At 42.9% G+C, this 21,290-nt stretch overlaps 1 pseudogene; it reads left to right on the top strand.

The window, feature by feature from the left end:
- The first annotated feature begins 9,122 nt into the window (after window positions 1-9,122).
- On the top strand, window positions 9,123-10,259 carry LOC147428876 (uncharacterized; annotated as a pseudogene).
- The last annotated feature ends 11,031 nt before the right edge of the window (window positions 10,260-21,290 follow it).

The raw sequence follows: 21,290 nt of genomic DNA, 5'->3' as shown, positions 1-21,290 counted from the left end.
GAGGTGCCTTGGCCTGTTGGACACACTGGATCTTGTCATTGACCATTTCTATACCATTCCTAGACACTACATGTCCCAGTAGATGTCCTTTCCAAACTAGGAAAATAGATTTGAATGGGTTCAAACATATCCGCTTTTCCTGACAACGCTCGAAAACCATTTCAAGAAAAATTAAATGTTGCTCCTCTGTTGAATGTACAGTGAAGTCATCCATAAATATGGCAAGGAATCGGTGAAGAAATTCACTAAATATTTCCATCATACATCGTTGAAAAGTGACTAGTGCATTGTAAAGACCGAATGGCATCACCAGATACATAAATGCTCCCCAGTCAGTAATAAAAGTGGTTTTACTCCGGTCCTTAGGAGCAATCTGTAATTAGTTATAACCACTATAACCATCCATAAAGCTATACATCTCATATCCTGCAATTTCATCAAGCAACATGTCCGTGAAGGGTAATGGAAAGGGATCCTTAATTGTTTGAGCGTTCAGCTTCCTATAATCCACACACACTCTAATCTTTCCATTCTTCTTGGGTATCACCACAATAGGGAACAACCACTCACTACTGGCCACTTCAGTAATGAACCCAGCCTTTAGAAGGTTATCAATCTCTTCCTTGACCTTCTTAGCGTAATTTGGATTCATTCGGTATCGCTATAACCGTACTGGTCTAGCATCTGGTTTCAATGGTATTTGATGTTGACATACCTTTGGATCTACTTCTTTACCATCAGTATGCTCCCATGCAAACACATCTTTATATTGTTGGAACATATGTCGTGCCTTCTCTTTCATCTTAGGATTCATATATTTATTGACCCTGATCAATCTAGGATTTTCCTCAAAACCTAAATTCCATTCCTCTATTTCTTGATTATCTGGAAGCAACCAGTTAGGCCCTCCGCCTTTTCTTTTGCTACTGTAGGCAAAGTTTTTCTAATGTCCTCTACCTCCACCGTGAATTTCTAAATTCTATCACAAATCTTGACATGAATTTCCTCCTTCTCACGAGTTGTTATCAGAACTTGAAGAATTGGTAGTATCTTCACAATACCATTCCTTTGTTCTAGAGATTTCAACTCCCTTATTAGCCCCTAACTCTTCCATCAATCCCTAAACTGCAGCCAACATAGTCTCAGGCATTCTAGACCTTGACTGATCTGGCTGTACTTTCTCAGAAGACTAAGCTGGTATCTTCTGAATGACTCGAGCATCAGAACACTCTAGCTGCTCTGGCAGCTTCTTGGCTAAATCCTCTATGATTTTTGCTGCTAATTCTCTCTGCTCCTGTCATTCATCAACCACCTTTTCTTTACCCTTGGCCTTCCACACCTCTCTCTGCTAAGCCCATGTGCTACTTTGAGGAATGACTAGCTCTACTGGGTTATCTGGGATTTCCTCAATAACCACCCCTTTGTTGCGTGTAACTGCTCACATAGGAACTAGTTGCGGGACCTTTGCCTTATAACCGCAGTAACAGGTGTTTCTGGACACTGAGCTGCATAATGCCCATACTTACCACAAGTATAGAAATTCAGACTTTGAATCTAGAAATTACCACGATCCTGGCCTCGGCTAGTACCCCCTTGGTACCTTCCGTGCCCCGTACCAGTACCACTGATACCTGATTTCTCTTTTTGGGGTACACTAGTAGTCTTCGCTCTTACTGGTTCAACATTAGTAAATGCCACCACCACAGACACATCTTTTTCCTTCTTGAAATGATGAATGCCAATGCCACATAGATGGCCATAGGCTTTGCAGTAAGTACACTGTGGGCATTCATTGGAAACATGATCTTTAGATTTACACTTTGAACACCAGGTTTCTATTCTTCTTACTGGTTGTCTGGTCTAGCTAATTTCAACAATCTATCGAGCCATCTCATCAATATTTCTAGACCAAGACCCCTTCTTAGCTTTGTCTTTGCTCTTTTCATCTGAGCTACTTTCACAACTACTGGAGGTTTACTGGAATCAAAATTCTCAGTAGAAGTACTACAACTACTTGACCTCCTCTTCTTATGACTTTTTTCCTTCTTAGCCTGTTGTTCCAGCTTCAGGGCTCGCTGTACCAAATCATTAAATTTCTTTGTTGGTGCGGGCACCTCATGTTCCCTAAGCTTCTTACTATGGAGACCATTTAAAAACCATGCTCGCAACCGCTTTTTTGATGGTGGTTCCTGCAGCTGCCTAATCAGCTCCTTGATTTTCTCAACATAACGTCTGAGACTGATATTTTCTTTGCTTTATCTTATCTAGTTCACAAAGTATATCCTCATCTCCTCTGCTGTCTGAATATTCTAGTTGGAAAGCTTTGAGCTGTTTGTTATATGATCTGAGTTGGAAAGCTGGGTAATGGTAGTACCATTTCCTAGCTGCCTCCTTTAATGTTTGAGGAAAGTATTCCACCCAATCATCTTCATCAATATTTTTCAACTCAGCATATTGTTCAAAGGCTTGGATATGAACATCCGGGTCATCTTTCTTTCCACCTTTGAACACTAGGAAATAAATTTTCAATGAAGAGGTGTAATCATGTCGATCAACATTGTTTCTACTTTTCCTCACCTTAGGAATCTGACTCCTTCTTGAAGATTTCTTGTAATGGTCTGTGTCTGCATCCCAATCAATTTCTTCCTCAGTCTTAGTTTCTATCTCCTCCCTGGCTTTTCTATTGGAATTATGGCAACTACCTTTACTGCCTTTGGCTCCTTCATCCCCATGTGTGGTCCGAGAACTCCTGGCCTTGCGTTCTTCCCTCTCAACCCTTCTTCTTCTAGACTGACTGGAGTGCTGGGAGTCCTTAGCCTCATGATCATGATTGTGCTCCTCCTGAACCTCAGTCTCAGTCACCGGTTCATTCTTAGGATCAAAATCTCTTTCTGACTCCTTAGGGATAGGGTCAACGCGGTAGGATGATTTACGACCATAACTTGAGTTTTCTGGTCAACGAGCAAATAGCTCTAGCCACCGTGATTTCCAAAATGGAATTGGAGCTAATCTCTTTAGATAGATGATTCCAATGTTAGAATTTATAGCTATTGGTAAGTCGTCAGTTCAGTCAGTGAAACTGGAATAGAAGATGGAAACTGAACTGGAATAGTTAACTGAACTAAAATACTCTACTGGGATGAGAAACAGACTGAATGACTAGAAAAGTCTTTCAGATTCAGATTCAAAGTTTATGAAGAACGAGTACAAAGTATAACTGGCTGAATCACAATTGACTATTGTAGTAATGATTACAGAGTAGAATTACAAGTAAAGAGATTGTAACTCAGGAACAACTTCGGAGACTAAAACCAAAAGACTAAGAGTAAGAAGTCAAAAGACAAGCAGCCCTCTTACAATGTAATGGGTCCTATTTATAGCCTGTCAAAGTTACTGTGGTAATTGCCATGGTAATTATTGATCCACTATTCGGCTTCCAGGAGACAGTTCTCGCCTATTGAGACTTTCTTTTCCTTATATAGAGGTACGAAGGGGAAAAGCAACAACGCTTGATAGATCGCCTGCAATTCAAGTGCAGCCGTGGCACTAGAAACCTTTCTTTTCCAGATCATCTTCAAAAATTGCTTGAATTTCCAACTAGGCGGTGGTTAGATGCGACAATCTCAAAGGCAAAGAGGAATGGAGTGTTGATTACTGAAGAGGAAGAGGAGATGTCAAGGGGTTGCGATTGGCATGTATATTTTCATAGCTTCCTTTTTGAGCTCCACATGATCACATTGCTTTAATAACTTTTAGTCTGTTTCAATTTTGTGGCTGCAGTATCACAAATATGGAGATTTTTGGTTGCACGGGAAACACTTCAGAGTGCAACAAATCGACGAACAAAGGGTCACTTTTGACAGTGGTGTTAGGGAAAGTTTTGTTCAAGAAAGTAGGAGTACTGTCAGGGATGAGAACACAGAGACTAGCCAACTTGAATACTTTGGCTACATCCAAGACATCTTGAAGATTAACTTTAGAAAGTTTGATATGTTAATCATTGATGTCAAGTGGTTCAAAGTTATTACCAGCGGCCCTAATGCAAATGTACGTAAAGACAAGAGTGGATTGATTCAAGTGAACTCTAGGCGGGTGTGGACAGATGCACAGGATACATTTGTACTTTCACGGCATTGTGAACAAGTTGTGTTCGCACACGATCCACTATGGACAGAAAATGATGAGATTGATATGTCTAAACCCTGTTGGCTCTATGTCATTCAAGTTGCTCCACGAAGTAAGTAAGTGTGTAAAGGATTGGACGTTGAGGTCAAAGAGGTGATTCATGAACAAAGTACAGGACCAAAGGAAACTTTAAGTTTAGATTTTGAGATGGATGTCAGCAATGAGAAATTGTATAAACCTAGAGATGAGGTGTCAAATACTAAAGCTAATGCGGAGAACGATACAAAAGTAGAGTTCGATGAGACGAAGATGCAGAAGTACAAATTGAGATAGACATCTTTGGTGCATCAGATCTCAAAGAGGATGAGAGATTAACTAATGATTTTTGCTAGGAACTCTTTTGTAAAACTCTTTTTATTAGTGTACAATACACTTTAGATTCATTTATTTGTGTTGCAGCTTCGTTAAATTGTTATTTGTATTGATTAAGCGTTTCTTTTGTAAACTAACATGTGTTGTGGGTGTTATTTGTGTATGATTAGCGATGGCTGATGACGATGAGCCATACTCTCCTAGTTTTAGTTTTCCTATCACTCCGTCCAACATGTCGCCCGAGAAGATGGGCTCGTTTTTGTCTCAGTTCACACCAGAGCAAGTCACGATGGCATAGCAGCTTTGGGCAGTAGGTCCCTCTAGATCTACTACGGCCGACCCTACTCCCAAGACTAGTGTGGTCCCTACACTGAGCGGCCACATACCTTAGTCTAGTGTGACCCCTACACCGACGGGTGGTTCATCCTTGAGACGAGGTAGGCGTTGTTTTGGAGGTGGTGGTTGCTCCGATAGAAGTTCTATCGATGCGTCCACACCACTGAGAGAGTGTCCACCACTTTCTTCAGTAGATATTTCATCGATTGGCACACCACATACACCTTGGGGATCACTCGAGCATGATCCTAGCAAGGTGTACAAGAGCAAGAATAGGGTTGTTGTGGCGGATAGGGTCGGAAAGGCCATGCGACAGAGGATTTGCAGATCTGTATGATTTAGCTTGGTCACTCTATGATGGAGGTTTGGGATAACCTCGATCTTGAAAGAAATAATTGCATTATTGAGGCCAATCACAGAGAGTAGAGACTGGCAGAGGGGTACGATCCAGTTTGGCAGACTGGCACAGAGAGTAGAGACTGGCAGAGGGATACGATCCAGTCTCGAACCCCTAGATTTCAAATGTGGCAAAGGCCACGATGTCACACCGTCAGTCAGAGGTGAGAGACAGATACAATGCTAGCAGTCCCAAGCCAGCATGATTGGATGCAGAGGAGTGGGCGGGGATTGCACGAGAGACACAAGAAAATCCTGAGAGATTTCAGCAGCAAAGAGATGCAACAAGAGCACGTTTGGAGTCTGCTGAAGTGTCACATCTTGGGAGTGGAGGCTACGATACGCTTTGAAATGATTTTGTAAGTATTATAGGTATGCTTCAAATTATTGAAAATATATATGTGATTTGAAGATTTATCTAATGATTAAACCATAAATTTGTAAGAAGTTGTCGTGAAGCACCCTCCGACACGTCGAGAGGAGAAGCATGGGTACAAGCATGGACTTGTGGCCCTTTTGACCTAGCTGTAGAAGGAGGGAGAGGACGTTGACTGGGAGGCATTACCATGAGGGTCTTCTTGATAAGTTTTACCCCAATCATCTTTATATAGTCTTCTTGGTACAATCTTTTTTGTAGTTGTGGTCTTCTTGATACAATCTCACTCAGTGATTGTTTGCATATGTACAATTTTGTAGTGCTTATGTTTATGGTTTATGGTTATGTTTATGGTATGGAACAAATGTTATGGTTAAGGTTTGGCAATCAAGATGTTATGGTTAAGGTTTGGCAGTCAAGTTAAGGTTATGGTTTTTCTATGATGGTATCGCAATAATGTGATGGTTATGGTTATGGTTATGCTTGTGCAATGATGGTATGGATGTTATGGTTATGGTATGACAAGGAAGTTATGGTAATGGTTATGGTATGGAAAACTGGTTATGTTTATGGTTTTGCCATTTTTGACTCATGTTTTAATTATGGTTATAAAATCTTTATTCCGTTATGCCATGATCAAGCTTTTGATTTTGTGGTTATGTTATTCTTACAATTTTCCTAATTGCCATACACTCGCTCTTTAGTGTCAGCTTGTAGGTGGAGTGTGGTTGCTTGTGCACTCTTCCTTTGGACAGGGAGGGTTATTTTATTTTGCTGCAGTGCATGCAACATCAGTTCCCAGCCCTCTTTGCCCAAAAAGAATTTGCAGGTTTGGTCGTCGGTACATAGTACGGTACACGCACTGGTATACACTTCTGAACAAGCGTCAAAATATCCTTTACAATTTTTGGCGGTTATTTCATAGCTTATTCCGATGCAGAGTATACCGGTACTTATATCGACGTTGGTACAGCTAAAGATGGCCGACCCATGGAAATGCAAGAAGCAGGTTCATGAGGCTTAGTAGGTGGATGGCATGGTTTACAAGGACATGCTAGATGCACGATACAATGGATCCAATCAATAAATGTATGTCAAAGGTGGCAATCAAGAGGTCTATTAGGGTTTTCATGCTTCCGTGATAGGGGAAGATTATAAATGTTATTGTTTGATGGATATCATCGCGTATGGAGGTGGAGGGTCAGCTCTATTTTCGACGCTTGGCTAAGCAAGGTGATAATTATTATCATGACTTCGGGCACTTACTCAATCCATTACGGTGGGGATTTTTTGGCTCGAGTGGATTGGCATGGGATACCAAGGTGGGCCTTTTGGTATCGGCAAGTGTGGTTGATGGGGTGGGACCGATCGCCAAGAAAGGCCTGAAACAAGGAATAGCTTTGAGCTATTAAAAGGGGGGGGGGAAAACGTATGTCTGTTTGCAGTAGACAAGCAGCACGAGTAGGGAAAGAAGCGCCAGCTGTGTGTGGGCATCGAGTGCATGGAGGGCGGCTGCAAGGAGGGATTGCAAGAAGGGTGACAACCCGATATACAGAAGGGGGCGAGCATGGAGGGTTGATTACAGAGGGCTGCATGGCAGCGCCACAGAGGGAAGAAGGGGCCGCATTAGGCAAAATTTGGACTCACAAAGGGGCCCTTTAAGGAGTTTGACTTTACCTCTCTCTACCAAAACGGGCGCATGGATAAATTTTTGCAAACAAACTCCAAAGTTGGCGGAGGTTTGACAGTTAGAATGTCCTCTTCAAGCTCTATCTACTACTGATATATAGCACGCCGTGAGATTCCTCATATTTTAGAAGATTCTTTTTTTGATTCACCTATGAGGTGACAACTCTGTCGGAATCTAAGTGAATCAAAAAAAGATTCTTCTAAAATATGAGGAATCTCATGGCGTGCTATATATCAGTAGATAGAGCTTGAAGAGGAAATTCTAACTGTCAAACCTCCGCCAACTTTGGAGTTTGTTTGCAAAAATTTATCCATGTGCCCGTTTTGGTAGAGAGAGGTAAAGTCAAACTCCTTAAAGGGCCCCTTTGTGAGTCCAAATTTTGCCTAATGGCCAGTTATGGTGTGAGGTCGGGGGCAGTTGCAGAAGGCGTCCAAGTGAAGGAGGAGCAGAGGGCGGGTTGCCGACTGCATGCAGGAGCAGGTTGAAGAGGCCGCCAGGGGCTGGGGAGCCGGCATGTGAAGAAGAGGGGACCATGGCCAACAACATTGCAGGCCGGGGGTCCGTGATTAGAGCGAGGGAAAGGATGGCGCTATTGGGATGCTCTACAGATGGCATGACATGAGGATACCATCTGGCCGAGGGAGAAAAGCTACCAACTAGAGAGAAGGAGCATTGTTGCTCATGCCACATAGCACTGATTTGCAAGTGGATGGTCACATGTATTTTTCAAGCTACAAAAAAAGCAAGCTTGGGATTGTTCTTTCTTGGTCGACCCCATGGCATGCAAAAATCAACTCGATCATGAGGCAAAAAGGAAGGCGTTTCTATAAGATTTCATAGTTGTGCAAAGTTTTTAAAAGAATTCTACCTTGGCTCTAAATCCATGTCTGTTTTCTCTCTCGTTCTCGTGTTTTGTGGTGTATCGAGTGTTTGAGTATTTCCAAAGTGGAAATAGGGAGTGCAAAGTAGATATCGGGTTTATAATAAAGTGGATGCCTACCAAGGATTGTGCAAGGCTATGTGTGTTGTTGGACATTGAGTAGTGTATTCGTGGGTGAAGATGATCTAAAAGGTCATAGATTGAAGCCAGTATGGTATGATTTGCAATAGGATGTCCATAGACAGGCTTGGTCGGGATCGGGCTTGGACCATCGTCATTGCTAGATTGTGCGTCAAGGTGTGTTTACTAGGGGATAGGGGTGTTGTGAGATCACTGGGCTATAGAGAGGCATTCACCAAGTTTTCTGGTGGTTTTCCCATTTCCCCCTTTCCATCTTGTGGTGCCCCCACTGAGGACCCACTGATTGCTTCCTAACAAAGTGTTCGTGAGTCGAGATGAAGCAGGAGTTTGGTCTAGTGTTCAAAGGAGACGAAGATGCTGACAAGTGGATTGACGATTTTGAGCTATTTATGATGGCGGTACTGCGGATGCCAGGTGATGAAGCAAAGCTCCGGACTCTACCTTTGATGCTGCGAGGTAAAGCAAAAGTTCGGTTCGATGGCTTAGAAGATGCACACAAGCAGACTTGGATCGGATTTCGCAAGCAATTCTTTCAGAGGTATCGAAAGGTGGTGTCAGCCTTGGAAGCAGATGCAAAGATCAAAGGCTTGCAGTAGGAAGTAAGTGCAAATTTTGATGCTTTTGTTGATAAATTTGAAGCTTGTTGGGGGGATTTTGTGGCTGCTAGCCAAGCAACAAATGCGGGATATTTTAAGCGCGAAAGGTTTCTATCTTGCTTGCATCCCTATGTCCGTGAGAGAGTGGACTATGAAGATCCAAGGACCTTTGATGAAGTCGTTAGAGTCGCCAGAGCAAAGAGTCGAAAGATGAAGAAGAAGATGGAGGCAGGGTTGCTACAGTCGGCAGTCACAGTAGCAAGTGGATCTAAGCCCAAACAAATTAAAGATCATCAAGAGGTAAAAGCCCTTTCTTTTATTGATATGCATTTGATCAAAGCACGTGAAGCTGATGCCCGGCTAGAAGAGGTAGAACAAGTACCAGTAAGGGCTCAAAAGGTGCAGAGGCATATTCAGAGTGCCACCCAGTTTGCTTCTTCAAGAGAGCGAGGTGATAGAAGATCTTAAAGAGGAAGTGTTGGTTCCAGATCCAACAATGAGGAAGGTAGCAGTGGTACAAGAATTGGCAAGTTCAAAAGAGGAGTCCAATAGTTCTCATAACTCCAGCAGAAGTTTGGATACAGATGCTACATGGGAGACAGAATCCCTGTCTTCTAGGTATGAGACTTATGATGTTTTTTATGTGGATGAAGTGATGAATAATGTATGCGAGTTGCCTGCCAACCAGCTAAATATCGAAGAGAAGTATAGTGTTTCACCTTGTGTGAATCTTCCAGTCGAGCAGCCTTATCAAATGTCGTATGATGGTGAGTCCCTATTGGAGGAAGAGGTATGGTTTGATTATGCAACAGACTTAATTGAAGAGCAGGCTCTTGAGAATGACTTGCAGGAGCTAGAAGCAGAAACAGAGGTATGTCGAAGTGATTTTTTTATGCAAGGGGTGGGGCAACCTTGCCTTGGTGAGCATGTAGAGGTGTACTTTGAAGTTTCGGAGTTGGTGTGTGGCCGTGGAGAGTTAGCTCCGGCAGATGACTCTATGGAAACTGATGCAGGTGCAGCGTATGAGAGTGAGGCTCCATGCAATGAGGAAGGTGCCACCAACCTTGTAGGTGATGAGGTATTTGAACAGGTTGAAGCTCTAGCAGGTCATGTTCTTGAGTATGAAAAGGTGGCCTTGGAGCCATGTTTAGAGGGTTTGGATACAGGTTTGCAAAGGGATCAGGTTTGCTTGGCTATGCAGCAAGTGGAGGCAAATGGCAGGGTCTTTCTATGTTATGTGATGACATGGATACATGTGTTATTGGAGGTTGCTTTACAGGTGTCTTTGTGTCAATGGCTAGGTTTTTTTGAAGAAGACTATACTACGGAGAGTTCTCTAACAGGTGACATGATAGATTATGGTACCAATGCTTCAAGTGGTTTTTGGAGGAGAAACAAAGGAGGGAAGTGCTGCCGAATTCTCGTCTTGAGAACTCATTTGGATCAGAAAATCTAGAGGATTTTCAGCCCCTAATCACGGTAATCATGGTTTAATTTATGATCTTCTGTAATTCTCTTCATTATTCTCCTAATTCCTCGTCTACTAGCAGAAATCCTACCTATAATTCCCAATAGCTGCTCTCTAATTTTACATAGCTATACTCCATTACATAGTCATCATCCAATTAGCTAAATTATGCAGCCACTCATCACTCTTAATCAATGATTAATTGTAGATTAGAGGAGATTTCTCTCTCTAGGCAGAATAGTAATTAATTGTCAGCCGGTAATGATGTAGATTCGATGAAATTCTTTCTTTTACCACTCAATATTGTCATAACTAAGTTAGATTCAATTTTCTCACACATTAGGATGTGATTAAGGAAAAATTAATCCATCATTAAGCCATTAAGAAGGGAATTTTCTCTCACCTATGCCTGCGGTAATTCGGCATCTTTCTAATTGCATTAGAAAAGTGACTGAGCTTGCTTAATTCATCTCTCTTGTAATTTAATTAGTAAAATTGGAAGAGGTAGGTCGCAATTTTATTCAAGTTGTTTAATTTAACATTGCATACGATTAGCTAGGAAAGAACATATCCCTAAACATGTTGGAGAAATCCGATGGAAACCTCGGCATTTAAATTCAATTGTATACTAAATTCTAAGGAGGAAAGAATGGTTGATGGATATACTATTTGAAATAGGAAAGAATGTCTACTAGGGAAAATTTAGCTCGGCATGTTCATTTCTATTTCCAATGTTGATACTAGTCCGAACCCCCTCCTGATCTCACAGGGGGCAGAGTTCCTGGTTAAGGGCTCTTGAATCCACGACTGCTGGTTAAGCGGTGGATACCCACGCCTGCTGGTTAAGCGGTGGGAATGTCCATGTCGTGCTTTCTATGCGGTGGACATACCTAGTTGTATGGGCAGCTAGGCGATAACGGGAGGAGTAAAATCTTGTTGGAGGGGGGATGTTGTACCTCCAGAACATTGGAATTTTAATGAATAAGTTTGAGTAGAATTTTTACTAGAGTACTATCTTGGTGCCGCTTTGCAATACTGATTGAAGGGCTATTTTAACGAACATTGTGATTTGGAATCTAATCCAGGAATGTTTATGTTGAACAATCATTGTGGTAGTAATTAGGACACACAAAGACGTGTGAGTGTGGGGGTGGAAAGTGGGGGCTTGGCTCAGGTTGCCAATGCCTATGAGAAGGGTGGTCCCAACTGGGCGGGAACTCTCCATCCCCATAGTGTTTAAATCAACACTAGTATTACTCATTGCCCCTAGTGCGGCAAAGTCTCAAGTGTACGTGCCTCTGAAACATGGGGAAAAAGGCACTCGGGATTTCTCTCCTCTTGGAAGGTGGGTCTTAGGATCGCTAGATATATTAAACACGCTTCCCTTGCAAGGTGGAGCTAGATCTCGTTGCTAGTAGGCTCGAACTCGATTCACTTTGTGATGAGATATCCTCCCCTAGATGAACCCTGAACCACTTTGTTTGCTTCCGCTATAGATCTAGTGGCCACTAGGTTTACCATCAGATCGGTCGTTTGAGACGGCGGGGTGGGGACCTCACAGGGAAAGAAGCACCAGCTGTGTGTGGGCATCGAGTGCATGGAGGGCGGCTGCAAGGAGGGATTGCAAGAAGCTTGATATACAGAAGGGGGCGAGCATGGGGGGTTGATTACAGAGGGCTGCAGGGCAGCGCCACAGAGGGCCAGAAGGGGCCGCTAGTTATGGTGTGTGGTCGGGGGCAGTTGCAGAAGGCGGCCAGGTGAGGGAGGAGCAGAGGGCGGGTTGCCGATTGCATGCAGGAGCAGGTTGAAGAGGCCACCAGGCGCTGGAGAGCCAGCATGTGAAGAAGAGGGGACCATGGCCAAGAACATTATAGGCCGGGGGTCTGTGATCAGAGCGAGGGAAAGGATGGCGCTATTGGGATGCTCTACAGACGGTATGGCATGAGGACACCATCTGGCCGAGGGAGAAAAGCCGCCAACAACTGGAGAGAAGGATCATTGTTGCTCATGCCACACAGCACTGATTTGCAAGTGGATGGTCACATGGATTTATCAAGCTACAAAATAAGCGAGCTTGGGATTGTTCTTTCTTGGTCGACCCCATGGCATAGAAACGTCAACTCGATCACTCCTCGATCATGAGGCAAAAAGAAAGACGTTTCTATCAGATTTCATCATTGTGCAAGTAAAATAATTCTACCTTGGCTCTAAATACATGTCTGTTTTCTCTCTCGTTCTCGTGTTTTGTGGTGTATCGAGTGTTTGAGTATTTCCAAAGTGGAAATAGGGAGTGCAAAGTAGATATCGGGTTTATTATAAAGTGGATGCCTACCAGGGATTGTGCAAGGCTATGTGTGTTGCTGGATATTGAGTTGTGTATTCGTGGGTGAAGATGCTCTAAAAGGTCATAGATTGAAGCCAGTATGGTATGCTTTGCAACAGGATGTCTATAGAGGGGGTTGGTCGGGATCTATCTTGGACCATCGTCATTTCTAGATTGTGTGTCAAGGTGTGTGTTGACTAGAGGATAAGGGTGTTGTGAGATCACTGGGCTATAGAGAGGCATTCACCAAGTGTGCTGGCGGTTTTCCCATTTCCCCCTTTCCAACGTCACAAATCCAGCGTCTTTTCCAAGGCCTATTTCAGCACTTTTTAGTTTTAAAACTAACTTTATTTCATCGGTATCTGTGCCAATTTGGGTGCGACGTGTTGTAGTGACATCACACCACCCATATTGCTTCCCTCACATTTTTAGCCATGACTTAGACCTACACACTTTCCTCTCCCAACCACAATGTGGGCTCTTCATTGTGACTCTCATCCCCACAATTTTGGAGCATCAAGATTCATTCACCAGCCACACACATACTATATCCTCTCTCTCTCTCTCTCTCTCTCTCTCTCTCTCTCTCTCTCTCTCTCTCTCTCTCTCTCTCTCTCTCTCTCTCTCTCTCTCTCTCTCTCTCTCTCTCTCTCTCTCATGCAGAGAGTCATTAAACCACTTTTTTTCTCTAGATTCAAAAAAACATTCTCATACGTGGTGCAAAGTGTTCATTGTCAGTGCTCCCAGTGCAACTAGGTTGGCTAATGTTAAATATTGGCTAGGGTGTGTGCGTGTAGGTGGAGCTGATCGTCTCTTCCAGTCACGTGTTGTATGCTTCCATCCTTGAGCAATAATTGTGTAAATGGGCAGAGAGAGAAGGTGTACATGCAACAGGTTGGGCAGGTTTCAGAAGAGGTTTCTCTACTCTTGATCATATTATGACACTCAAGGCCATTATTGAAGAGGGGAGATTACGTGGGAGATGGCTCTATGTTTGCTTTGAGGATTTCTGCAAAGCCTTTGATACAGTGCCCATAGCTATATTGATGCATGGATTGCAAGAGATTGGGGTACCCAAAGAGATGGTTTGTGGGATCATGGATCTATACAAGTCAGTAGTGGGCCATGTACACACTCTTGAGGGTATTTTTTATTTGGTTCACTCCACTATGGGGGTGAAATAGGGTTGATCCCTATCTCCTACACTATTTTGCATGTATGTGGATGATGTTGCTTACTACATTGAGATGTACGGTGATAGAGGAGCACAGTTGGCAGGGACATGGATCCCATTATTGCTATATGGTGATGATATTGTGTTGATTTCTAACTCTCCGGAGGGGGTGCAATGTCATTTAGATGCTTTGAACACATTTTCCCACGATAGTGGATTGTATTTTAACCTAGGTAAAACCAAGGTTATGGTGTTTAACACCACACCACAATGGGTCAAGAGGTCAGCACCCACTTTTACATATGGCTAGGAGATGGTGCAGTATATAGATGCATACACCTATCTTGGGGTAGTCTTCAATGGACCTGTGTTTTCATTGAGGAGAGCAGTAAAGACTAGATTGATGAGAGCTTATGCATCCTTGGGAGGATTGGAGAAGATGTGTTTGTAGGTTCAATGTTAGGAATATCGAACAAAGCTATGGCCCTTTCACACTCTAGTGACTTCAGCTATGCTTTATGGGGTTCAGATTTGGGGACCCTTAGTAGAACACCATGGAATATCTGGTAGCACTGATGGATGGAGATGTATGGAGAGGCCACTAGTCTCTAGGCCTCAGTTCCACATGAGATTATTCGAGTCAAGCTAGTTGCCCCCCCTCTCATAGTTGAGGTCCTTACTAGGTCAGTTTCGTTCATACATAACTTATTGGACCTCCCTAGAGACAGATATTCGTGGATAGCCCTTGAGTCATCCCAATAGCTAGCACTATAGGGGGACACAACATGTTAGTATGGATAGATGAAATCATGGTTTAGTCACATGGCTTCAGCATGGATAGATTGCCCACATTCTAGTACTCCTTGGATGCACCCTCCCTTTCTCTCACACAGACAAAGATCTCTCTAGAGACTTATATGTCTGGACTTGATTCGACTAGATACCAAAACCACATGAATATAGCCGGTAAAAGAGTTGGGAACCAAGATGGCTTTTTATAGAGAACATCTTCTCCAACTAATGGAGGATGGATATGTGATCAGACCCACCTATATGAACACTCATTTATCCTTTGGGATACAATGTGTTATTGGTCAGATGCGCACATCATGACATCAGCTAGAGATTGAGAATGGAAGATTTAGGAGAGTACCATGAGAATCCAAGATATGCCAGTTGTTTCATATAGAGCACAAGAAAGAGCTACATCACATTTGTCATTGTCTGATATACTATGAGATGCGAGGCCGCTTTCACTGTCTACTCAAAGGGGGCTTTGAACCGTTGGCGAGAGTCATGAGATATCACGATCATGTTACCATATACATGTGGTAGTGATGTGTGTGAACACACTAGGACGTTCGGGGCATTTTTTCCCTCTTTAGAAGGTTTTTTCCCCCCCGTGCATTGTATATACGCCCATCACCACTCTAGGGCTATCTATCTTTCCATTGCACACTAAGTAACACACTCTCTATTGTGTGCCTTGAGCTTCCTTCATCTTCTCCAAGCTGTGTGCGTTTCTCTACAACCCTAATTCCAACAATTGGTATCAAAGCAGGTTGCATCTCTCGGGATTAGACGCCAACATCTCCAGCACACGCCTGCTCACTTTCTCCGATTTCAGGAGCTTTGGAAAGCGTTCACAGGTCAACAAAAATTTCAAGATTGCTCGCAAAGCTCAGTCTACTCAGATTTCTGATTCGGGTTCATTTCGGCCTCAATTTTCACTACAGGTAGGTCTGCACATGCAATTTTGTCATTTTGTGCAAAATTGTTGTCAATGTCCTTTTTTGCATAGCAGGTGCCTTATAATCTTCTACGGTTTGTGCTATATAGCACGTGTTATTCCCGCTTCATTTCTCCTCTTTTCGGGCATTTTTCACATCAGGTGTATCATTTACCATGGCTGACAACAACATAGATGTGTTCAAGATGTTTGCTGTTGAGGACAGGTTGGATGGGGACAATTACCCTATGTGGGCTTACATGATGCAACATGTTCTTGTGTCAAAGGGTGTTTGGAATATTGTGCAAGGGATTGATGTACGTCCTCATTCTGAGGATGTAGGCAATGTTGAGGATGTTGCAGGTCTGGCTGCAAGGATTGCTGCTATTAGAGTTGTTTTTCCTACAACAGAACAAGCTGTAAAGGATGTGCAAGCTCATGCATTGATTGTGTTGTCTATGAAGCGCCCCATTGTTCCTCACATTCGTTTAGCAAAATCTACAAAACAAGCTTAGGATATTCTAGCAGGTCTTTATGCAAGCCGCAATGAGGCTAAAATTGCTTTGCTCCGTAAAGGGAATGAATCAAAGATTATGCATGAGGAAGATGCTATGGACACTTTCCTTGTTGGTGTCAAGGATATCAATGAGCAACGTATTTCTACAGGTGAATTCATTTCAAACAGTTCCCTTCACTAACGGTGTCTATTTTCAATAATCAAGTGCTTCATGGAATGAGAAAGAGATTAGCTACACATAGATATTGATAAACTTAAGCTTCACCCACTTTTGGATTATGACCTGTTGGTCTATCGCGACAGTATTCGAGATAGCTAGGGTTCAAATCTGGTGAGATTAGACTTATAGGTAAGTATGTCCTAGTGAGAGGATGATGCCTAGTAAGTTTGATGCGATTTCGAGTTCATTGGACGTGTAAACGGTGTTGTGAGCGTTTAGGGATAGAGTGGGTTGCATTCTACCAGGGTTAGTGATTGATGCATCATAAAAGTGCGTATGTGTAGATTGGTTTTTGGTTTTGAGTGCTTGATATACTTGTGAAGAAATAGAGTAGAAAAACGCTATAAAATCGCAAAAAAAAAAAGAAAAAAAAAGAAACAAGTGATTGTCATAAGGAAACACTAAGTGAACCTAAAGAGGCCAAGATGAGATATAACCATTAGCCAAGGGTAAACTGACTGTGTCATGAGGTATGACTGATGTGCACAAGTTTAAGATGCAGTGTCATCAAATTTGCATCACTTCAAGTGCAATGGAGTTGTGAATTGTCAGAGAAAAGTGAAATTTGTGAAGTGCTTGAGTTTGAGGTCAAAATAAGTCCAAACTTCACAAAACTTGGGGGATAGACTTATATGGACACAGGGAACAAGACTATGCAAAAACAGACTAAAAATTAAGTCCCCATTGCTCACTGCCTGGTCTATCGCGATAGACTGGTGAAGGTGGTGTTTGTCTAGCAACAAGCAAAAAACCCTTATACCACAAGCTTAACACATCAATACAAGGGTACTCACAAAAATTGAGTGAATTTGAACACCAATTTTGACCCCAAAACTTCAAAACTGGTGTTTGGAGTCTAAATTCAAAGACAAGGACAAGAAGTCTTTGACCAAATGTCCAAACAGTGCCAAAATTGGTCAATGCGCTACACAAAAGGAGGCTAAACCAACTGTGGAGAAAACTTTGAAAAAAAGCTGAAAATGGAGAAAGTGCTCAGTCTATCGCGATAGACCAAGGAAATTTATGCTGGGGAACTTTTCTTTCAAATTTTCCCTAGGGAGAGCTTTATCAGGGCCTAAATAGCAGACACACCAAAATTCAAGGCATTTAGATCACTGAAGGTCAAGCTGAGGGTCAGATAGAGAATCAAGCTCCGACTGAAATACTAAAATGTGACCAAAACCCAACCCAAGTGTCCAAACTTCACAAAACTTGGGGGATAGGCTATAGAGGGTAACTGGAACTCAAGGGTAAAGTCACAATTTTGAATTGACTTGTGCCAGAGAAAACTGTCAGTCTATCGCGATAGACTAAGGAAGTAGTGAATCAAACACTTTTTGCAATTTGTGACTATACTGCTAGGACATACTCTCTATATAGATCCCAGCCGTCATTTCATAATTGAAATTGGACCACTAGAAGACTGACTAAGTGGTTGCTGTATATACTTGAAAGATTTTTTGGTAATTTAGGGAAAACACTTGTGAGCATACTAACCATCCTTGTGTAGATCCCAGAAGGAGGTCATCACAAAGCTATACAGGAAGAAGGAGTCCAGGTAAGCTTTAAGTTTGCAACAAAACTTTCATTCTTATGTATTTAAGGTCAGGAGACTTTGTTACGTCGGGAGCTAAAAGTGTCAAAAGTCAAATTAGCACCGCGTCCACAGAAGAGAGTGTAACTCAGACGAGACTAGACCCATTGGCACCAATCATTGAAGAGGGTAGTGATACTGACACTTCGTCAGAAAAGTCCTTCTTCATGATGGGGAGTCAACAGCCAGTAGGTTTCAACGGTGAAGGACCAATGCCAGGAGGGAGCACCTCCCTACATCCTTTAAACGAAACCCAGTTCACTATAATCTTCTTGGAAGGAACTAACTCGAGGGGAGCCCTAGTCTATTCTGACTATCAGGGACGCAAGTGTATTTGTATTGAAGAAAGACCGGCTCAGAGACTAAAGATAATTTGAGTCTACGATGATGGAGACAGATTCAGAGACGAAAAGGGAAACCACTATCTAATAGTGAGTAACCCTGAGGATTACAACAGATATGGGGATAACGTGGCAAAAGGGAAAATGGTTTCAGAAACCCAAGAACCGCCTCCTAACATTGATCGACCTGGAGCGCTTTTTATGTATGATAAGAAAACAACCAGGGTCCCAACCTATAATGAGAATGTAGGGATTTACAAGCATGAAAGCGAGGGAATATTCTCTTGCTTTCGATGCAAGGAACCCTACCCAAATGAATTAAGCAAAGACAAGGTTCTTTACTTATTTTCTTATGAAACTGCTATGGGGAAGATATTGTTTTTGTTGACAGATATGGGCAAGAATACAAACGTATTCTCTTAGAAGAGGTTGAAAAGGCAACAGTTCCGAGAGCATCGACCTATGGCCCCGACGAGGTACCAAGAGCCACCTACACCCCTAGCAAGTCGACTAATCCCTTTTCAGAAGAGTATGATGTTACCTCACATTCTACCCGACCACCGACGTCCAACTACCAGGACCAACTAGCTACTCAGCCATCACTACAGTCATGGCTTCGATAGAGTGCTACATTAGAACAAGACCGAACCCGAGAGGGTTGTCAAACCACATGAGGGTTAAGGGATTTACAATAACCACCACTCTATGCACAGTATCAAGGAGAGATTAAGCCAAAGACTCAGGGGTCAACTGAGCTTGGAAGAACACCCCGAGAACGAGTTCGGAGAGATGAACCATCTCTCATGAGAACTGCTAGAAATTATGGATTAGGAGCACCATTGGGAGAGGAACCTGGCAACTACAGGAGACCAGAGGAGGTATATCGACTAGGACAGGGAGAGCCCATGATGAGATTTGGAGACCATTGTAGAATTAGACCTTCTCAATTGCAAAAATGGGTAAACAAGAAATATACGGGAAGCAGGGATCCAAGAGATCATGTAGCAGCCTTTGTGCGTGTACTTAGAGCTGAAGAGGTGCTAGAATTTCCTACCCAATTTGCAGGATTCGGTTTAACCTTAGAGGATGATGCGGCTACATGGTTTGACCCGGTGGAGCGAAGAGACTTTGAGTCTATGGAGGAAGTGTTTGACGAGTTTATCAAGGAATTCTCACAAAGGGGGATAGCTCATAATACAGTCTCGCAAATCCATAAATTCAAATAGAAAGATGGAGAGTCCATGTGAAAGACCGCCCTCCGATTAAAAAGATATGTTAAGTTCTGTCCCGTGGAAGAACTGCCAACTCAGTCCAGACTTATGCTTATATTTATCCAAGGACTAAGGAATGAAGATCTTCAAAAGGACTTACATATGAAAAGGAGCACCACATTGAATGATTTAACCAAGGAAGCTCTATACCTTGTGGACAATTGTGCGGTCTACAAATAGGGTGAGTTCAAGGATCCTGACGATGATTCTTCCTCACAACAAAGCGGAGGCAAGTCTGCTAAGACAACACTGAAGGGGGAAGTAGCGGTAAGCCAAGAGCAGCTTGTAGAGGAAGTTCTTAAAAAGATTAACTTGTATTCCAAACCACAAGCTAAACAACCAAAATGGTGTGCAATTGAACAAAAATGGACAAACCATGGGACGGAGGAGTGTTATTATAACAAGGGATATGTGAGAGAACGACCATATGCTTCGCAAGCTCAGGCGACATCTCCTCAAGTCCCACCGATGCCTAGATATCAAACAGGCAACCTACCAGGACCTGTAGGCGTAGAAAGACCACAACCAGTGTTGGGACAACAACCACCTCTACCGGATTACGACCAGTCGGCATAAGATACACACCCACAGTAACTGAGTCGGACGAGAAGGCTTTGGTACCTATGCATGCATACTACGACGAGCCCAATGGATATGCGGCGAACTCTGTCTATTATCCACCGGATGAACCCTCTACACCAGAACCATGGAGCATGATAGGAAATACAGGACCACCAACTGCTGCACAGGCAGCGAGAGAAGGACGATATAGCCTGGATGAAAGAACATTGTTGTTCATAGCCAACGGAGGCATGAGCGGGCAAAGAATTTCACACCAACAAAGAGGAGCCCCAGGAGCACCTCAACAGTCTAAAGGACCATGCTACAAGTGTGGAGGAGACCATTGGCTGAGGGACTGTCCTCATGACAAAATCATTAGGGTCAACGCATATTGCACAGAGTGTGGAATTACTCACTTGATCCCTGATTGCCCTAAAAACTCGAGCAAAGGAGCAAAAACTACCTTGAATATGCTGGGAGCCCTACCATCTAGTGGAGGGTCAGAAAACGAAACTCTGATTCCTGTTAAGGTCTTGACAAGAGCCCAAGCAAGGAAAAATGACACTCAGCCCAAGAGTAACGATCAAAATCAAGAAGAAATCAAGACTGACAAGTCTAGCGTGAGTCGTGATAATCCTTGGAAAGAACGAAGAGCAAAAATGAAAGCTAGACGTGAGCAAAAACAAAAAGATGTAGAAGCTGAGCTAACGATAGCTCGAGAGCAACTTAAACAGCAAAGAGAGTCCGACTCTCTAAAATCAACGGAAGGACCAAAGAGTGCAAGCTCAGGAGGGTCGGTATTGGTAGATAAGATCAATGAACCCTTAGATGCAATCTTGCACGCATATGCAGCAAGATTGAAGAACAGACAGACCCTAGAGCAAAGGTGGATGACATATCCATATCCAGAGATAGAAAAACAGAGACTAGAGATGTGCAAAAAGCTGATTGAAACCGTACAAGCTTTACTGGAGCCTCCACCTATGGAAGCAGGAGATAGAGTAATCAAACCACCAAACAATGAAACACTTCACAAAACCGAACAAAGGATACCCGACAAGATAGAAAACATTAAATCCTTGCCGGATGTAGAGGATGCAAAAGACGTACCTAATAGCACTGATGAATAACTGAAAGATTTTTCACCATATTCCCCTATTGTGGAAGAAAATTGGCCTGA

This window comes from Adiantum capillus-veneris, chromosome 22, assembly GCF_014529385.1.
Source record: "Adiantum capillus-veneris isolate H3 chromosome 22, ASM1452938v2, whole genome shotgun sequence".
Classification (NCBI taxonomy): domain Eukaryota; kingdom Viridiplantae; phylum Streptophyta; class Polypodiopsida; order Polypodiales; family Pteridaceae; genus Adiantum; species Adiantum capillus-veneris.
Note: the sequence above shows the minus strand (reverse complement) of the source record. Positions and strands in the feature narration are given on the sequence as shown.